The sequence below is a fragment of the Anopheles funestus genome, chromosome 3RL (assembly GCF_943734845.2).
Source record: "Anopheles funestus chromosome 3RL, idAnoFuneDA-416_04, whole genome shotgun sequence".
In the NCBI taxonomy this organism is placed as follows: domain Eukaryota; kingdom Metazoa; phylum Arthropoda; class Insecta; order Diptera; family Culicidae; genus Anopheles; species Anopheles funestus.
Window position 1 is genome coordinate 33,817,884 of NC_064599.1, and position 21,811 is coordinate 33,839,694.

At 44.2% G+C, this 21,811-nt stretch overlaps 1 protein-coding gene across 6 annotated transcripts in view; it reads left to right on the forward strand.

Annotated features, from left to right (window-relative positions):
- The window catches only part of LOC125770348 (ion transport peptide), a 37,211-nt gene that overhangs the window by 6,639 nt on the left and 8,761 nt on the right, over positions 1-21,811 (forward strand). Inside the window, exon 1 of one of the 6 annotated variants that reach the window (XR_007419184.1) lies at positions 716-1,361. The exons of 3 other annotated variants lie outside the window; for them this stretch is intronic. The gene's annotated coding sequence lies outside the window, so the exon portion shown is untranslated. Of the gene's footprint in view, positions 1-715; positions 1,362-2,682; positions 4,436-13,331; positions 13,765-21,811 lie in introns of those variants that run through there. 2 more of the 6 variants (XR_007419183.1, XR_007419181.1) reach the window with 2 other exon arrangements.

Sequence of the window (21,811 nt, forward strand, 5' to 3'; positions counted from 1 at the left end):
CTTGTCAACACAGGATCCTGGCATTTCCTGCATCAACGTAGAATATTTCTTAAGAGCAACCAGCCTAATGACCAACTCTCGTATTCAATATTGTTTTCAGTTAGTTAGTCAGTTCAGTTTGAGTACATGTAGGTGAAGTTTTTGGATGTTTTCGTTAAGTCACTTCACACGATGCATGCCGAGAACGTTTAACTTATGCTTAATATCCACTGAATTTGTCTTACAAACTTCCGGTATTGAAGAGAAGTACTCACATGTCAAAATGAGGTCATGACTTCTCAAGAGGCTCATGACTTCTCAAGAGGCTTCTCAATTTGACAAATCACCATGCTTTTTCGCTTTGACAGGTTTTATTTTTAGTTAAACAGAGTAAGAAAACATGTTGATATGTCAAATTGAGAAGCCTCTTAGAGTTTGATATTCGCTGTTTATATCTCTAAGTTGTGAACTTTTGATTACATACAAAGTGCAACAAGAGTATTCGGTAACTTCAAATAATATGCAACTTTGGTTAAGGCTAAGAGAGAATAGAACATACAAAGTCACTGTTCCGATCTTCCATTTTTTTGAAGATCAACTCTAAAATGAGGACATCAGTGCATAAGATTGTATTTTTTATTCCGATCATAAAGAATCCCATAATTTAAAATATTAAACAGTTATATTTCAATCCAAAACAATCACTTTGAAAGAATCGTCGATCACTTCCATGAAGACTTCCACGATCATGAAACAGCTGAAACGTTCATTCTATGTATTCATCCGGCAAAAGGGTTTGCCGATGCACTAGAGCGCATCATGATCATCATCATCATCATCGGCACTGCAAATCCAGCCTCAATAGGTATAGAGATACACATACACACTATACAACACATCATGGACGGTGTTCGATCGGAACGGGCAAGTGCATTGTCATCTTATGCACCTACCCTGTGGTAGTGCGATCGGGTAACAAAAAGAAAGCATGCGGAGAGAGAAAGAGCGAGAAAGAGAAATGCATTTCTCCTACCACATGATGCAGCGCTGCCGATGTGTGTGTAGTGTACTGTGGGCAGCTTTCTGTGTGCGTGCGTATCTTTTATTTCTCTTCTCGAGTGATTATGATGCGTTTGACGTGATCGGAGGGAAAATGCATTTGTCTGAAAGCGCGCTGCGCGACAGTCCAAAACGAAGCGATAAGTGTTCCGTCGAAACAACAGCAGCAGCAGGTTAAATTAACTTTACCTGGTTAGCTCATTTAGCAAAGCGTATATTAAACGAAAGAAAAACAAACAGACAACCGCTCGGTAGCGGCACTGTAGTGAAGTGAAATCCAAGTGTTTTTGTTCTCTCGCAAAACTGTGTACAGGTGTGTTTAGGTGTGTATTTTTGGGTGGAATTTAATGGGTTTTCGTTCTTACATTCTGCGTTGCGATTCGCTGTGTGTTTGTTCAATTCAAGTCGTTCTCTTACATCATTACACTAACGATAATGTATGCTTAAACTGATCATAAGTTTAAGCTAATGATAGATTCCATAGCCACATTTAGGCTAATGTCAATGAGAGTGGGGAAAAAGAAGTAGAAAACATGTGTTTTGTTTTGTGCTTATTGAGCATTTTTTATCTGAAACTATCACACAGGCGCATAGCACATTACAAGGTTTGAAGAATGAAATGGACAGAAAAATAAGGTAAATCTGAAGTCTATTATAGGCCATCGTTGTTATTTTAAATTACTGATACATTTTTTTTAAATTTTGTCACTCGCTTAAGAAGCATTTAAATCTATTATCGAATATTCGAATCACTAATGATTGAATTCTGTTTTACATGATTTATTTTGAATGTGTTTCATTAAACCAAAAAACAAAATCATATTTCGATGTTACACATAATCATTAATAATCACTATAGTTATGATCCATTTTTTAATATTTGATGTTTAAAACAAATAGTTCAAATATAATATTTCTTCTACACTTTATGTTACATAAATTTAGTTCTATACATTTTCTATTGATAGTTTAAACTGTACGTACGGTGTGATATAAGCTGTGAAAAATCAATACCACCAAAAATAAAATCAAATTATGTTGAAGAAGTTTCATGCCCTCGGTTACCCTAATATTTTCAAGCATGAATTAGACCAGGATTTCGGCTTGATATGTATGGGTAAAAGATTTTCTTTTCTCTCGACGAAGTTTTCTCAGAGATAAAATTAAACTATCCAGAGAAAGATCAGAAACATGTCAGAATGCAACGATAAACAAAAACACTTTTTTGTGAGTGTGTCCCAGCAAAATAAGCGGGTAAAGGTGGTAAAATATTTTGAAAAAAAACCCAAATAAGCAAAGTGTTCATAAACTACCTCGTATTGCATTGTGGGATAAACCCAACAAAAAGTACGACGGAGGTAAAATTTATGGTTACATTTTTATGTCGAAAACGATTCACGTTAAACCTACTGTTAATTGGCCATTTTTGTTTAATGGCAGAATTTACAACATATTAAGTAAAAAAACGAATACACCCGAAACATGTGCTTTGCCCAGTTGATGCCCTCAAACCCTGCAAAGGTGCTTATTACGAGTCGCAAGTGTTTGCTGTATTTAGCAGCGTGCAACGGGATACCAAATTTAAAATCGCGACTCTCAGTGTGCAGACGTCCATTCGAAAGCAACGAGAGCAAACTCTCTTCGAATGTCTTCGGATGGCACCAACTGTTGCCACTGCGCTAGCCGCGATGGTGATGTGTGCTCACCCTTATGCGCAGATATATTAGGTCATCGTGAAAGTTATGTTGCGTTTTTAATTCAGAACCCAAGAACACATATCAAAATGCGAGTTTTAAAGGGGAAGCTTTACTTCAAAGGAGCTGTGAAGAATGAGATGCTCTTCTTTAGATGTATTTTATATATTTTCCACTGCAACGGCTCAAATTAAAAAAGTATTGGCATCATATTGGGTGGTGACTTCTTTATACTATTTAGATCCATTTTATGATCTTTTCCATTTTTCAGTTTGCCTCATTCCGACATTGTTGTGTTAGTTGTTTTTAAAGAATGCAATTATCGTATGAGCTTTAGTTTTATTCCTTTATGAATCCTAATTATTCCAAAGAAGTTATGATATTAAAAAAATGAGTTTTTTTCTCAATTTTTTTCTGTCTGTTTTTTCTGATTTATGAAAATATCTCTTTACAAACAATCCAGCTACGAAATTGGAATAAAAAAAAGAAACACACAATTTTTCCTGCCCACAAACGGAAAGATGACATTGCTCTCCGGATAACCTAATATTTATGTGCATTCGCTGAAGCCCGCGCGTACTTTAAATACCCGCTAACGTCGGAAAACGTTATTAAACGCGCAATCGTCAGTGTCGTCTCGTGGTTGCAGCAAGCGCGTGCCAGTTCGCGAATCGCGAAATCCGTTGTATAGCACATACGTTAACAGCAAAAAAAAAAGAAAAAACACAAAAAGAAACACAAACCGAGTGCGTCTCTTTAAACCAATCTTTACACCCGTGCGTTATTTCCGTCGAGAGAAACACAGTGACAAACACGCAAAAGAAGAAATTTTTATTCGCAAAAGCGAAATTAAAACCCAATCGGTTCGCTCATCGGAGTGCTAATTAGTGCCTTTTCGGATTTTATTTGTTGCGAGCTGGAGTTAAGATTGCGTTACGTGTGCGAGATCATTTCCCTCCCCCCGGGCTAAGGTTCCCATCACGATCACGATCAAGTTGCGGTAAACCAGGACCGAAATAAATAATTAGCTGCTTAAGCGGTCAGCTACTCGCTTTCGTTCGTTTATCTTCCGATAGCGGTGCAAAATTGCGCACCAAAATCATAAATTTGCGCTTGGTTCTGTTTACAATCAATAGTACTAAATCTTCGGCTGTTTGTTTGCTTCCGGTTTGTTGGTTGGTTAAGGTTTCGCAGGCAAAAAGTGCCAGTGATCTGGCCCCAGGAATAATAAAGCGAAACAGTTGCGTTGTTGTGAAGTTGTGTTAAATATTGCTACCATAATAAACCCCGTTAATGACTTCAGGGTAATGCTAGTGTTTATGTAGAAGCTAAAGTGTCCCGTGTATCAAAGAGTTGGTTCCATTCGTTGGTGTTGCTGAAACGGGCACTTGAAAACAAATTCGCCACGCGAGTGGTGCATTGAAGTGCAAGTGAGTGTCCGAGTTGTGAAGCCGTTGGAGAGCAAAAACTTCCGCAGGTGAACCGGTGACGGAACTTCATCAAGATATTCCGACTCAAGTGATCACCACATCAGCAAATCGCAACACAAGAATATTCTTCCGCGACCCAAAATCGATCACCGCGGAGGATACAGCCGAAACTGGCCGTGATCGATAACTGCAGCAAACTGTGGGGTTTTATGTTGGTGTAATCGTGACTATCTCGCACGAGATAGAGCGAGCGAAGAAGTACAAACGCAAAAGGTAAACCGAGTGTGTTGCGTGCGTGTGGAGTCTTTCCTTCAATCTTTGACCGAACGGCCCCGAAGCACACACCTAGACGCTGGGTGACGGCACACACAAAAAAAAAGATCCCCTGGCCCACCCCACCAAGGGTGGAAAGAAAGAGAAATAATCGCAGCATCCCTTCTTTGGGGGGGTGGGGGAGTAAAGGTGCCACGATGTTGGGTCCGAATGGTTTACTTACTTGCAACAGTGGGCGCGGTATATGGTGGTGTAGCCGCAAAATACACCGAAATAAAGAAAAAAAAACTAAACAAGCAAAAGAACGTTTCATAGCAATCTGTGGTACCGCATTCGCGTCGTTCCGCAGGTGATTGGCGCTGCTGGGGGCGGATGAAGATAGCGGAAAAGTTGTCCGAATCGAAGAAACAAAAAAAAGTACATTCAAGCGGAACATCAGAGTAAGAGAAGTAGCATTTTTGGGGGAAGATAAACACACAAAGCTACTTGAGATTATTTATCAACCCCACCGCCCTTCTGTGTTCCGGCGCGCAGTTCGGAACAACCGAATGGAGCGGTAATGAAAACAAAACTTCAAAACATTTGTCAAAAATTTAAAGAGGAGTTGCAAACCCCCCATCATAAAAAAAACTGTCGCCCCAGACAACCCCATTGATTTGGGTGATTAGAGGGTGAGAGTGGGAGGGGGGGGGGGGGTGGAGGCGACCGACTCAAAGGGGGTGAGAAGTGAGGCGCGATGAGAAGCGAATGAATGATCGCGATCACGATATTAGTGCACCCTTGTGCTTGTCACTTGCGTGAGTGTGTCTGTATGTATGCGTGTGTATATTCACGGGTAAAAGCGATCTTAATCGTGATCGCGAAGTATAACAGCGACAGGAAATGAAATGCCACACGCGTGTTCACGCACACACACATACAGCGATACATTGATGCTGCGGTTCGTTATCTGTTTTTATCGGGGTTTGCAGTTTAGAGTCACTGGTTATGTCGTACAAAAAAAAGGGCGATCGTGTGCAAATCGCACAATCGAACGGCGCCTAGCTTTTCGCTCGGAATTCCAGAAACTGATCCCAAGAATCATTTATTTATTTTTTAATATGTGGGGAAGAAATTCGGGTTTGCAACAAGTGATGTCATCAAGATACGCAAGAAGATATAGAAGTTTGGAAGTGATAGTGACACAGTTTGCATTAATTGTGGTTGATGGTACTTAAAAAACAAACAGAAACGCACACACACAAACATTTGTCAGCTTCCGCTGAATGATCTTTCAAATCTCTTGCATGAAAAACGCACATGAAAAACATGTTTTTTGTATGTTGGTTTTTTTTCCTTATATGCATCAGTTACTTCAACATCTGTGTCTGTGGCATTTTTTTTTTATCTGGCGAAAAACAAAAAGTCGGTAGTAGGCAACGGAACTGCACCCGACGAAAACTGTTATCGAATCCCGTGTGTGACTTTGAATGTGGCGCGGAAAATTTGTGTTATAATGCTTCCGAGCGAATGGTGCAGGAATTCCAAACGCTAGCTGTATGTTTTACTTTTACTTTCGCGTCACCGCGACTCGTATGGTGTACCGCGTACAGCGACTTTGCTAAGCCGTTGGATCATTTCCTCTTCTGCCGCGTGGACACGATACGCGGTTCGCAACACGTTCACAACCGTTTTGCCACACTAATACTGCTCGAAACAACCCCTCACCCTCACCTAAGTTTACGCACCGGGAAAGGGAAGTCAAGGGGAGAAAGGGAGGGAACAGATCGTCTCAAATCGTGTCGATCTGACGTAACACACTGAGCCCACTTTCATCAAACAGTGTAACGGCGCTGCTGCTGCAGCTAACCGATATGCAACCGATGCATGCATGCAAGCCGAATGAATTGATGATTGCCACCATCGTCACCACCATTGAGCATGATCATCAGATTTCGTTCCCTTTCTCGCCCTCCCCACCCCGAAACGATGTCAACTGAAACTGATGATGATGCCAATGATCACTAAAAAAATAGAATCGGCAGGCGAGAAGCAAGGAGGGGTGGGTGTTAAGGGTACAAGAAGAGGTCAAGGGAGGGATAGAGGTTGGAAGGTGGACACCAAACATACCGAACCGCCATACCGGTTTCGGTAGCAATCGGACGGTGCACAACACGCTGTCTACCGTGTACCGAGGCTGCTGCTGCTGGGCGACGAGATGCGACCGCTTTGGAAGGTCAGAAAGAATCGTTTGACAAACAACAAAAAAAAAAAAGGTTTACCGCCGATAAGGCCTCGTGGCGACGTTGATCAGCAAAAAGGGGCACGTCCTATTGCCAACGGTTAGTGGTGTCCGACCGATCTTTTCGACAAACAGGCAGACAAAACGCGAAACCGAGGTAATGGTGATGGTGTGGTAAATAGGAGGCACTCGCTTAGCACTCAAATTACTGCAATGCTGCTGCTGCTGAGCGTTTACGTCATACGCAACCCACCCAGAGCTCGGCGTGAGTAATCAGCACCAGCGGTTTGGACAGTTGAAACAATCCGGCAAATGTCCGGAGAACGGCGAAGGACCAGTTCTTGTACACTGGGGCCCCGTAATGCAAGTCGCATGAAATGGCCGTACACATTCTTTTTCAATTAACACACACACACATACGCACATACGGGGAGAAGAAGCGCATTTGAGGGTTGGCATGGAAACGATTTTTGGGAGGGGAACGAAAGGGGGGCAAACGATTAGTTAGTTGCCCCGTTATAGAAGAAAAGGAAAAAAACAAAACACGAACCAACACGAAAATTAATCAAGCCACTGACAAGCCACAACATTTAGCTCGTGATCATCCACCGGTTGTGTGTGTGTGTGTTTTGACCAGATTGGTTGGTTCGATAATTACTACCAGACTGGGTAGGCCACCGTCATCGAAAGCATCGAAAGGATGCTGGGTACGGAGAACGAGTTAGACTCATTGGCGGCTGGCATCTTATACGAACGATCGTCACGAAGTCTACCGCAGGCAAAAACGTAACTTACGAACAGGTTGTTGGGGATTTCTCGAGTACTTCTTGGTGCGCGCATGAGCGTTTCATTACAAATATTAATTGGTCGGATTCGAACATTCGAATGCATTAATGATAAGAGTGATTTGTAAGTGTAAGACCAACTTACATTTATTTGTCTTTTTGTTTGAGAAACTCGCTAGGGCAAGGGCCTCCAAACTTTTTAGATGGCGGGCCGCTTTTAGTGGAATAGCTACAGCCGAGGGCATATCTTGGGATCTCTCGGGAGGACCGTTGTTTGGAGACCTCTGCATTAGAGTATAGACGGCTCTAGAGGTAGGAAAAAAGGAATATTTTAATGTCCCAATTACATGTCCCATTAGCCGATGTCCAAGCGCTACCTTACCTATTGTGGGTTTGATAGTTTTTTGCTGAACTATCTTTCTAGCGTCAAATGATGTTGTTGGATTGTCTTCGCCACACAGGCAAACATCAAACAATGACAGTTAGCAATATTTCGACAGTTACCAAGAAAGTCCACAAAAAAAGACATCTTGTTCAAAACGCATATGGACCACGTTGCTCTGTCGCTTTTGGCAGATCGTCAAATATTGTTCCAACAGCAAAAAATTCCACATCCTATCGGTGGGATGAAAAAAAAAGAGAAGAAACAACTACAAACCATCCCAACAGCTTCGTTTGGGACCATTTAGTCAGAATCTGATAATAGCCTCCTGCGCGGGTTCCATGAAACACGGAGACATAGTTTTGTTGACAGTACCGAGAAATCCTCCTTGCTGCTGACAACTGACTGACGCCTCAGGTTTTTTGAAGATGCCTGTGCGAGAGATCGAGAGATCCCCGGAGGGGGGGATGAACGAAGCGATACAGCACAATTAGCAAAACAACCTAACCGATGTGCCAAAAATATATCCTTTAGCCGACAGTGTCGCTTCTTCTGTGCGACTGACTCCATCCGTCTGGAGCAGTCGTGAGAATGATGTGAGCTTTTTTATTTTAGCATGACCGATTGCCGTTTCGTAACCGTCGCGCAAGGGCCAACATCCACAGCCGGTTAAGGAATGTGCGGCAACAACAAAAAAAAGGTTAAATTCTCGCAAACTTGTCAGTCGATTTTCCGACAATCGAATCGAGGACATCGGTTTGCAGACGCGTAACGGTGGCGCCGAATATACAGTGGACCAAAACAACAAAAAACCCTCCAACTCGTTCCATTCGGCGCCACTGGGGTCTCCGAAGATCTCAAGATCTTCGCGTAGCGATTGTGAACGCACCACAAGTGGCGCCAATTTTCGCAACAACAACATCAACCCAAAAGACATCCAAGATGGCAAGGTCAACCTGCCCCGGGCACGATGCTAACACGTGTCGCCACACTTGTGGGGTGGGGCGTGTTGAATCGCCGAAATAGAAACTGCGAAACACAAAGGTCGACTTGTGGGTTGCCGCCACCAAACAGCCGGGCCGGGTCTGGGTTGGTGGCAGCTTATCCGGAACGCTCCGGAACGTGCCTATACGGTCGGTGGAACGAGCAAGCCTACGGGACAGCCTGACTGCAACGCAGTTCCATCCGTCCTCGTGCTCGCCACCGTAATCTGAAACTGAACGCGCATGAACCGGGTGGCTTTGCGCAATCGGTCGTGGCAAGTGTTCTCGCGGTGCAGCGATTAGCGACACGTTTTTCCCCTCCGGCCGAACGATTCGTTGGTTGGTTGTTCAATAGGCTGGTAAAGATTCCTTCGTCCCGAAGACAGCGAAGAAGTTAGGAAATAACGCATTTGCAAGAATTGTTCCCAGTGCTGCAACGGCACGTGTGGGTTTGTAAGGTGGTTGCGCTGTGGGGTGTAAGTACCAAGAGGAGGGGAATTGAAAATTCTTTCTGGATATTATGTGTACATATTGTGTCATATTGTGATACGATTATTGACTTCCTGTCTGTTTTGCTTTGGTCATCAAGTTTTAGCACAATTTATGTTGCAGACTTACGCTCCAAGATTGACTCCGTTAATGGCTTAAAATGTAATCAATGGTTTTGTTTATCGAAATTTGAGAGTCTTTGAGGCGAAGCTAAATTTGTCTGCTAGTGACGAAAGAGGTGATTTCGACATTCTCTCGTTGCTGAAGTCATTCATTCTTTTGTAATTATTATAAATTTGTTCTGTTCAAGATTTGACATAAGGCAGATGATGTTTGAAAACATGGCTACAAGACTAAATATGCTGCGTGACACTTTTGAACACTTTTGAATTTTGAGCTCATTTCCACTTCACTTTTAGCACCTTTTCGCGTACTACTTACGGCAGTACTCCTTTTGTAGGCTTTGTTTTTGTATTTGTCAATCGAAAAAAATAGAACAAGCAACATAAAAAACTGCACAGCGAAATGCTCCGGTGACGTTTGTAGCAATTGTCCATGGTATTAATTTGTATAAATCTTTGTCATTTTTTGCATCGACTGGTAGTTTATTTTGATTCTTCTCGTTCCCATCAGGAGAGAAATTCGACCAAATAAATTAAAGCAGTTTTAAATGTTTGACGCTTTAATTTTTCACCTCCATTTAACACGAACTTTGCAAACTACAAAACACAACTAAAACACATGTATTGACACTGATATTTAAATAAGCTGGACTCCTTAGTTTGATAAATTATAGTTTAAAAAAAAAGATATTAATTTCTTTTTTTACAAGAAGATTTAATATTTGTCCTCTACTTCACAACGATCAAAGTCTTTCGTGTGCTGTTACTACTTAGTTTGAAGAAAAACGACGAACGTACCGGGAACGAATGAATTCCAGAATATCTCCTCCTAGTACGATCACAAGCACTTGTACCATGCTCCATAGTCCACACTGTACGGTATGTTTGGAACACCGAACACAGTGGAGTGGCGTCCCCAAGGAGCCGCAAAATTGTTGCTTTCTCGTCCTCCATTGCCGTTGCATTTGTTTGGGTATAAGGAGAGTACTACACAAGTACCCGAGAGAAAGTGGGTGCATGGATAGGGTCACTCTGGTGACAACAGAGAGTGACTGGGGGAGAGAGAGGACGGATGACGAGGTGGGGGTTACGCGGCGCAACACTTTAATCAACACTTTGACATTTAAATTGTCCGCATTCCTTTTGGCACACGAATTTAAATACAATGGTTCGCCCAAGAGCCTCCACGGATAAAGTGAGCGCGCGCGGCCCTGTTTCTTTCATTTTTTTCTTCTCGTTACAACTCCGACTCCGGACCCCGGGAGTGCATTTCCATTGTGGCTCCCCCCTTTTCGCACCTCAAACCCCGGTTCGAAAGCGTACACGCGCGCGTACTTTCCCAGCCAACCGGGAGCCGTATACCAATATTGCGATCTGCTCAGTATTCCTACCCAGTTGTACTATGCCAGAGTGCAAACGCAGGGAGGTGCGCGTGTAGCGAAAATTAAAAAAAAAACACAACCGGAGTACACAAGAGCGCTGGTACAAACGATACAGCAGGGTAAGAAGAGAAGAAGAAAAAACGACAAAAATGAGTGCAGCACCCCTTTTGTGGGACGCATTCCATTGCAATCTGCAAAAAGGCAGAAGACGACGAACCGCACAGAACGACGCGTACGGTCTCTGTGCGCACAAGACGCAACCGACGCGACGCAAGGTGAGCAACAACCGATCCCCGGAGAGAAGGAATAGGAACGGATAGGAGAAGGTGCTCGGAGCGCGGTGTGAGGTTGGATCCAAGCCCCTGGTCACGGCAACCGACCGACGTCACGTTATGAAATGCACGCCGCAAAGGGGTGTGTCACGCAGCACGCAGCTGTAAGCTGTCGTTGACACCGACCGTAGACCATGGGGGACCGTCCGCGCAAAGGTCCCCGAAGGGTTTTTGGGTGGCATTCGGGGCGGTGCGGTTCACACACGTTCAACGTTCTTCACGCCCGTTCATTTTGCGCAGGCTACGTGCGCAGCTGGGCGAGAAGTTCTTCAAACATTATCTCCACCACCAACACCGTACGGATGCATTTCGCATCCGTGTCTCGTGTAAGTCCCATCACTGCAGGGCATGATCGTGTCGCCCTCCTGCTTTGGTTTTATCGGTTGGCCCAAGGAATACTTGGGTGAATCAGCTTCAACGCTCCGGCAAGTTGCCCGGTAACTTTGCAGCGATCAGAAGTAGCAAAATGGGGATGATAAAAGGGTGTAATTATAAATAATTGATTTATTTATCTGACCGACCAACCCGACCGATATCGGGTCTCACCGTGGCCGCTTTAGCAAACAACTCATCCGGCGTCCCAGGGGAATGTACGCACATTAGCAAGAATGACGGTGCAGCGCACTGCTACAAAGCTGCTGCACACCGAAGGCGGGTGACCACTAGGTTCCTGTTGCTTTTTTTTTCTTTCAACCCCCGATCATTGTATGGCAAGTCGCACGATTAGCACTGGAAGCGTGTGGAGGCATGCGCAGAGAAAAGGTATTGTGCGTAGTTTGTTTGCAACCCCATCACAAGCCCACTTTGTGGCAGGACCCGATCGATATAAGAAAGATTTTTCATCTTCATCTGCTGCGCCATTTTTGCTGGAACACTCCCCCCTTCCCAATTTCCCCAAGTTATCCCCGTCGAACCAGTGGCGTAATTGCATCCGCTGGTAGCATTGGTGGCTATTTATACATTCGGTTAATGAGGTACTGGCAGCGCTTCCGAGAACGCTTTCGGACGGAGGAAGGAGTACCGGATTTCGTTATACTTATCCTTATTGATAATTATTCACCGTGAGGGAAAATCCCATTCACCTTTGGCGCGAGGTGAGGCCCAAGAATATAGACGATGTGAGGACGCACGCAGAAAACTGGGCACCTACTCACACTACACCCACACACGACAATCAATTAGTAGCCGGGGTGATTCTTGCAGGTCACTGGAAAACAACATTCACCGCATACTTAAGATGTTAGTAATGCCGGGAATTGATTGAGTTTTTGTTTGTCCAATCTTGGCACGTTTCCGCGCGCAAAAAAACAAAAAACCTTAACCCGATGCAATTTGCAATGAATCACGAACGATCATGATGGGATTTTCTGTACTTTATCCCCCTCCCCGGTGGAACCAATAATTTTCCCACGACGATCAATTACCCACGCTGCGTGGGCTGCGTGTATGGCGGGAACTTTCCACCCAACTCTATCTAGTTTCTAGCAAAGTGTTACACAGTTTTCCTCCATCACCATTATCCTTCAACGTATTTTTCCTTCTCCGTGTGGCTATGCATGGTATAGAAATATTGTTATTGCACACATTTCACTCCCAGCTGATGTCAGGGCACATTCTAGGGCAAGAGCGTGACGCAGTTGTCGATGTTTGCTTTTTTTTTTCTTCTCCACATCGACCCACCGATAGTGACAGTGATGTGAAGTGAGAATGCAGTTTGTGTATGGAAAATATGACTTCGTTTTGAACGCTGCTTGATATATGCAATTGATGGTCGGGCCGGTGCTGATCATGGTGGTGCATTTTCCAAAATGCACAAACACCCCGGACAGATTCCCTGATTCCACAAAACCCACGCGCCCGAATGTCTGGCCGACGGGGTTGGTTTCCAGCCAAAAAGGGAAAGAAACAAAAAAAAATTAAACCTTCTATATAAGTTTCCTACCGCGCACCGCGCGTAGTGTAACAGCATCACCACCACCACCACGATCATCTACGGATCGCGAGCACTTTTGCGCCGAACAATATCCCAAGCGCGTACACGCACGCAGACAGTGGTAGGTGCGCGCTCTCACGAGCACTTTGCACGGTGAACGGGCGGGCACCACGCAACGCAACGAGCCCGTCCATATTACCCCGTTTTCGGTGGGGATCGGGTTTCGACGAGGGGGAGGGGGAAGTAAAATACGAATCATCATGATTGGATTAAGATCACCGATCAATCGGGCCGATCGGCTAGTCTTGTCTGAGACGGCGACCATCGAACACAAGCGATCTTACACGCGAATCGAGCTATCCGCAGTACGCTGAGTGCCGCGAACACGAAACAAAATAATAGAAAAAACACAGTCTGTGTGCTTACACGAGCCGACATTTTGTCACCTGCGTGCGTTTTGCGTGCAATCGAAGCGATCCTTTTTTGTATTCGACACATCAAACGTGTGGGTGTTTTGTGTATGTGTGGGTGTTTTTTGTTGTTGCTAGTGTTGGCTTTGACGTGCCAAATTTTGATATTTGTGCTGAGTGCTGAGTTGCTCCAAACAAACCAAAACCATATTAGTGACTTAGTGGTAGTAAGCAGATAAGTGGTGATCGTGCGCACAGTTTCGAGTTCCGTTCGAGCAGTTTTCTTCACCGTAAGTGTTGTGGTGTTGTTACCGCCGTAACAGGCGCAAAATTTAGTACACGTGGATGAAAGGGTTGATGCAGATTCTTCTCTTCGCCCGTGGGAGGGCGAGAGGAGGAAAAGAGGATTGCTAAAACAGGTGTTTTGCCTGATAGACGATGGTGGTACATGATTTAATGAACGAGATAGTATGCAACAGTGACGATTAGTATGCATCATGCATACGCACCGCAAAGCAAACCAGTGTACCAAACCCCCAAACGATGATGACGTTTGGGTAGGGTTTTTTTCATTCAATTTGTCTGCCAAAAGCGTACTCTATCATCAGGTGACAGGCCTGGGTAGCGTTCCGCCATCGTCGACTTTCGTCGCAAGGAACACACGATCGAAATACTGATCAAAACGTATCAGTTGATTTGCCACATGAAACAAACGTGAAGCAAAATGTAAATCGGTACGCTTCTATCGTGGCCGCCATGAGGAGACATTGCGGTGCCGGACACCGGAGATCGTCTCTTTCGTTTTCCTTTTTCACACGATCTCGCTCCCCGTCACCCACCCAAGCTGCCGATCCAAACGAGATTAAACATTTCTGTCGGTGGAGGGTTTTTTGAGATGAATGGGAGCGACGGGAAGCAGCACCAGCGACCATAGAGGAGAGTGTGGCAAGAAGCGAATGGAGGGATGAAAAAACAGGTGAAACAGGCAGTTAATGCAAATCAGAGACCACAGCTTTTGTATTTACATATTTATTTGGTTTTATATATGTATATGTAATAGCAACGCAGATAATCGTTTCAAAAAAAAAAATACGCAAAGCAGTGTGGTTCGCTTATCCTTTCGTCTATTGCATGTCCGTAAACGCACACAACCGATCACTCCATGGCGAAGTGTTGCGGATCGTTAAAGAAATACCCGCTGTCACCAACCCGCACAAATGACATAGTTTGTCACGACAGGTGGGTTTTTGGTTGGAGGTTTGAACACTGAATGAGGGATGTCTTTTGCTTCTTTACCCTTGCATTTCCAAAAACACGCTGGTACCATACTGTCTGTCGCGTTCGGAAATTTACGCCTGCCGGTTTCACACGATCGCCACAGTAACCGGTTTCCCGGGGACTGCACACAATTATTTAGATTGTTTTTCCGTAGATATAGCCTTTTCGTTGACCGTTTAATAGTTTATGTTACAAAACTGAGGCATTTATCTCTCAAATGCCCAAACAGTCGTTCACTGTCGATAGCGGATTTTTTAATTTTTCTATACATAGTTTTTAAATTGAATAAATTATATGTATTAAATTAGTTTTTTGGTTTCCAAACCACACTAAGAGTTACGTTGTACGTTTTATTTGTTATTTACACCCATATATTTGGAACGACGCAATGGACTTGTGGTTGAGCGTTCGCTCTTGTACTCCGACGGCTGTGGATCGAATCTCAATTATCTAAATGAGCTAACATTTATTCTAGTTTATCCCGAGTATTATACGTCGTTCCAGCAAATTGGGGAGAGGTCGTTAGGCTAAAACAAATTATGAGTCACTCAAAATATACGGTTAACCATACAAAATCACTTTTGTCCAGTCGTTTGTTCCAGAAAGCACTAATACCCTATTGGGAAAGCGCATTAATTTTTAAGAGAAGCTTAACATTCAAAGCATCACATTTCCAGCGATACAGCTTGTCATCAAAACGTGCCTTCAGCAGCACTGCTATGCAAATCAGTTTGCAAACGTGGTGGAGAATGTATTCCGTTCAAATGGTTTATTGGTTTGTTTTATGATTTAATGGATTAGTCTAACGATCAAAACAGCTAATAACGATTAGCACAACAGTTAATCAAAACACAAGACGACCTGATCGGTAACTTCCTAATGGGCAATGTCGTTAAAATCATGCCATTCGAGACGGTCGGACTTTTATTACGTAGTATTTGAGTTTTTTTTTTACACTTTACTCACTTGTACTTGGACGTTTGGAAAATATACGCGAGTGTGGTGAAAAGTGTTTTAGCAAAGCGCCGAAAGGCAAGAAAAAATTCCAATCCGTTACACATTCCTCAACGCATTCCGCCACCACATGATTTTAAATCAATACGTCTAAACCAATATATGCGGAGTGCCCGGTGCCGTTTCAAGCTTCTGCTCAAATAAAAGCCGTACCGCAATTCGCGTTCGGCTGTTGAATAAACAGAATTCTTAAGTATGCAACGAACAAACAAACAAACACTCATCTCTCGATCCGGTTGCCGTACAAGCATCAGGGAGATAATGAATCATGAAATCGGTTTGTTGCGATCTCGTGATTAGCGTATCTCCTCGCAGCGGATCAATTTGTTAGTATAGTATGTGGAAAACAAATATTTTGCAAATACGTAGCCTTCGTAACGATCAGCCGCCCGATAGAATGCCCCGAATGGCAGTACGTCGACGGTGAGCGCGTAACGTTGCGTTTGCTTCGGTGAGAAAACTCACCATGGATTGGATGAATGAGCATCCAATATCACGTGGTAAGCAATGTGGGTTGTACCATGGAACCGGACTGGAACTTGATATAACTGTGGTCGGTTTGGTACTTCAGCAGTTCTACTATCGCGTAAGAACGTACTCATGCGTTCCATTCGATCACATTCAGTGACGCTTCTTACAGTTGCGAATAGTTTGACGTAAGAGTAAGTCATTCATGGAGGTTGATACAAAAACCCGCTGCTCCTGCCGTTAAATCTTCGTTGGTACGTTTAGCTTCATTGTTCATTCTTACATTCTTTAATGGATCGTTGCTGCATGTGTTCCGCCGTACCAGAAGATCACACGATTTGTCGCGCTATAATTACCTGATGATCTGAAGCGCTTCTTCCTGTCCATCTGATAAGCGCGCAGCTGCTCACCTGTCGGCGAATGCCGATCGGAAATAACCGTACCACCGAGCAGACACACCTCGTAAAGCAGCACCTCAGCATGCCATTATAGTTCATCTATTTATGGCTTTCCGTCCGTCAATGATGGCCGTGTAAACAAATGCAGACTATTAATAGTCGCCCGCATCATGCCGCATCGTTGTGAGCTTTACAGTGCGATTACAGTTGTCGCTACTGACTGGGATTTGCTCTTCCCATCAGTAGCAAGTAGCACGAGATGACACTTTGCGATATCGAGCACTGGCCAACGTGTGCCGGTGATTGATAGGTTTTGCGCGGGGTAGAAGAACAAGTTGTTGACAGGCGCGCCCGAATATTGACAGTATGTCTAACCGTGCTGGGACTCCGACATGGTCAATGACAGGCGCTGAGCAGTGGTAGAAATATGTTGCCACCTCTACCCAGGTCGGAGATCTTCATTGATCTTCAATTGAGTGCGAAATAGAATCGACCCGCAGGCGGACAAATGAAAGGACTCGCCATGTTGGTGCCGCATTCCGTGCAAAATCCTTTGCCGACTTACTGACTTGTACACACCGATGACATCATATTGCGGCGTGACATCAGTGACATTACCAGTAACTCTCTCGCAACGAAAGGGACCGGGATCGTTACGAACCCAATCGCTGCTCGAAATCGGTCAAAACAGTTTACCACCCATTTGATGGGTGGAATGTGCGATGAAAATTCCACCACCTTCCGCTCCGTCCGCGTGTTCCCTTTTTGCAATCACACTCTCTTAAACGCTCACAGAACTTCTGAGTGCCTGCCCCACTCGGTTCGACCTCTACACCCAAAACACGGGCAGGGCAAAGCCACCCAATGTCTTGCGCGTGGTTCGATGCCGAACGAATGCTTGCATGGTTTTATAAATGTGTGACCATAAATCACAATCTGCGGGGAACCGGTGACCGATTGTTTGGTGCTTAGACAGATGGAGACAGACAGAGAGGATGCCCTGCGACTTCCACCGCGGCTGTCGGCATCTTATCCCATTGAACACATTCTAATCAACTCAATTGGTTTGGACGTTCAAAGGTCTTTTTCAACGGCCGACTCAATGATCGACGGTACGACCACGCAGCACAGTACGGTGGGAAACAAATCAATCAATATAGTTAAAGCCGAAGTACCAATTTGTCGCGATTCAAACCCGATCTCTAACAGCTGTCTGTTGTGTGCCGACGTTACCCTGCAAAACCGATGGAACGGTGACAGTAAAGCGCGTTCGGAAGGTAACCGGCGGCACAGTATAGCGACACAAGAAGGTGTTGAATTGCACTCTATACTCAACCCCGCCGTAAGGTGGTGATGGCCAACGGAGGATGCAGTGAAAAGTGTCTCTCCGCTTGTTCACACTTCCCAGCCCGGCTGGAAGCTTAGGATGCCCGCGGGTTTCGACGTGCTAAAAATAAACCTAAACCACCACACTCCGTGCATCATATGCACGGGCAAACACAATTCCATTTCTTCCCTTGCCGGTGGCGATATCAATGGACCAGCGATCCTGTGATGTTTCTTTTTTGTCTTTCTTCACGTTGTGCCGCGTGCGGTCGGGTTTTTATAGCGATATAATTGGTTTCCAATTACAAGGCGTAAAGAAATAGCTAGACAACTTCACATCGGACGGTTGGTTTTAAAATTGCCGTTCCATTCGGAAGGTATTGCAGAATTTGATGAAGTGTGGATTGTGTGAAGGGAGATGTAAACTTTTTACTATATATTTTACATCTTTTCGACAATAGCTTTCTAAATGCAGGAGATGCTCCAGAGCAGCTAATTGAAGTATAAACACTCAACGGCGTTAAAGCTTTTGTCTTTCGAATCGCTTCACAGATCTAGATGCATTGCCAGAAGCGTATGATAACGTCTACAACCTACCGTCGTTTGTCTTTAAACGGATGGTGGACCGGTTGTGCTATAAATAGCTCTGGTGTTGGAATAGTGCAAAAAACTGCAAGATGTACAGAAAGATGTAACGACTGGACAGTGGAGAATGGTCATTATCATAATACAACAAAGATGATGAGTCCTTCTCCGTTGATCGTGAGTACCTCAGGAGTTGGGTGTGGGAACGATCTTCTTCGCTGATGGGAATAATTAGTGGTGGGCTGTAACTTTCGCAGTCCGTAAAGACTCGTCCATCCAACTGAAACCTCTGTAGGTGTCGTGGCCCCGCAGAGTTGTAATATCACCTACACCACACATGTACACGTAGAAGGTGTGTCTTTTTGTTGTGTTTCGGAGCTAATCGTTTCGCTCGTTCTGCATGAAAGTGAGATGTTCGATCAACTTACGCTGGTAGCATTTGACCATGTTTCCAATTGGCCTTGAAATACGTATCGAGCGCAAGATAGTCGGCACCGTGCTAATAAGCGGTGTGTGCAAGATCGGCGTTCAAGCCACCCCAATGGTGACCGTTTGCTCTCGGCCAGGCCAATGCGCAGGCAACATTCTGCAAACGCTCAGGGCCGGAAAAGGGCAACCCTTGCATGTGTGGCGATTTTTCGCAGTGATTTGTGTTTTGTTAGTACGGTTTCTGCTAGAGAACCGGTATTCGTTGTTTCCTTTCTGTGAAAGCGTCCACAGCACTGCTCAGGGGCAGGAAGGTGCTTGCGAACTTCCATTGAAGGTTGCAATTGCACCGATTCTTCACACACACACTCTTCTACCAACAACAGGGTAGGTGCGATTTGCAAATGTTTGCTGCTACCGCTGGTCAACCGCCATCATTCGCCGGAGTTGTGCTTCCCTCGGTCGAATAACAGAGAGAAAGAGGGAGAGAGAGATGGGCAGGTTAGGGCAGGTGATTGGTGAGGCGGTCTAGTACAGTCAATTGGTAACCGTTGCGTATTTGCTGCAGGTAGCCTGTTTATTTATAGTAAAAACCAGTCCGAAGGATCAAGGGCCATGACATGGTTCGTGGAATTCTTGATTGCTGAGATCGCCAACAAGCAAAAACCGATCTAAACCCTTTCTTTCCGTTTATTGAACGGCAGATAATTTTTATTACGTACTGACAGCGACCTGAGCAGCCTGAAATCTTAAGGATAGTGATCGTTTAGGGGAAGAAGTCATAATAAAAACACCCTATGACGTAGTGTGAAAATCCGAACGTATTCTCGTGAGTGCGGGAGATTCATTTTACGAACATTGGCACAAATTAAACAATCACTCAATGGTGAAATTCATCACACTACCATTTGCCGAACATACCGGTAGGAAGTCATGGTTGGGCGTTCACGCAACGATGTAAATTAATGGTGGATAGGCACGCGATACCACGAGATCATGCGATCGTGGAATTAGACGTATCGAAGCATCATCGAATCCGGGATGACCGTATCTTCCAACTCGTCATTGACGTCAATTCGTACTGTTTGCGATCGAAGGTATCGCTGATACGGACACGTTGTTGCCAACTATTCCAAGGCATCCCAAGCGACATCGAAAAGACTTAACCTTTATGCTTCATAATTGTGCTTCCGAAATAGTGTTCGATATCAGACTTGTGATGCATTAAGAGAAAGAAACGAATTTTCTCAGTTGTTTACCAACTGAAAAAAGTTAACAAGTTATAAGTTACAATAAAGTTAACTGAACAAATTGCTGGGAAAATGGAAAGACCAAAATTATTTCGTTCAAAAATTTTTTTAAATAAATGTAAACAAATATATTGTCTTCAAAAATATACAAATTTTGGATATTTTAAATTCTCTAAAAGAAAGCAGATGTGTGTATCAAACGGAGAGCCAAAACGTGAAAAGTACGAAAAAAAATATCCAAACGTATTATTTTTTGTAAGACGTTTGACAACCACAATACCATTGAACAGCTTGGTCGAACTTCCACAGTAATTAACTGTGCTTGATTACCTTAAGCAACAAAGTTTATTGCCAGCTACTATAAACACAAACACTTCCATTTTGCTAATATTGTTTAAACTGCACAAAAACTAGCATAAAACAAACCTTCACAGTGCGTCGTCACGTGAGCAACGATGAACGATCAAGGATCATCTCCATGGCCGATGGCAGTATCGGCAATTTGCGTTGCAGCGCAAACAAATTTGCACATCTCCGGTTCACTAACCTAGCCGAAAATCACCGTTTTGTCTGTCAAGGGCGCGAGATTATGGTGTGTGTGTGTCCCCGGAAGTGTCCGGTCCCCATGTAAGACGCAGAAACGTCCGAGCAAAACAAAAAAAAATCGCTGCTGCGTGCGACATTAGCGTCCAAAAGCATTAATAACTCGGTGTCGTGACGTTGTGATTAATGGTTGATCGGCTATTTACTATTTATTGTCGCACGAGCCGTGTTAAGTGCGGCACCAGATCAAAGGGACTTTTCGTTGCGATCGTTACGCGCACGCGATCAGCAACGATCGCGTAGGTTTTTTTTTTGGTGTGTTAAATAATTAGCTCACACATTAACAGCACGTCTCCCGTTCTTTCTTCTTTGTCCGATCGGTTGGTCAAAACTTCTTCACTACCTCTTTATGAATGAGCCAGTGTCACTGGCGATGATTAATGGGCGATCATCACACCCTCTACGCGTGTCTGTGAAGTTTGGCGATCTGTGGAAACTGTAGAGAAAATTAAGACACCAGCTATATTCGTCAGATCTTTCGGTGTCGTTCTTTTTTGATAGTAGAGGAAGTGAAAATATTATAGCAAAACGTTTTTCGCCTTCCAACATCAGTCACGTTGCAAGGGGATTAATGTATACACTTAGCGAAGTCTCTTGCGCTGATGCGCAGGTTGCACCTGTGCGCCATATTTCATCTACCCATAAAAGATATAGATGTCGAAGAATTGTTTACGGTACAGCACAGCTTTGCTACTATTAGTGAGCGATAGTAACAGAAAAAAATGAAGCAACATATCATGGGAAAGGAAATGTACAGACCGGTAATGATCTGGCCTGGTCAGTTGATTTAGAATGCGTCGAACAAAACAAAACAACCGAAAACAACATGCTGCATGTGGCTGTAAGCAAGCAAAAAAAAAACACTTCACCACACAAGTGAAGTGAAATCAATAAATAACGACCATCGGGCACGGTTTGGGGCCAGTTTTCGGGGCGAGAATTAATGGGGCAGTAAAGTTTCAGGTTTCAGGCCGGTAAACCTACCGTCG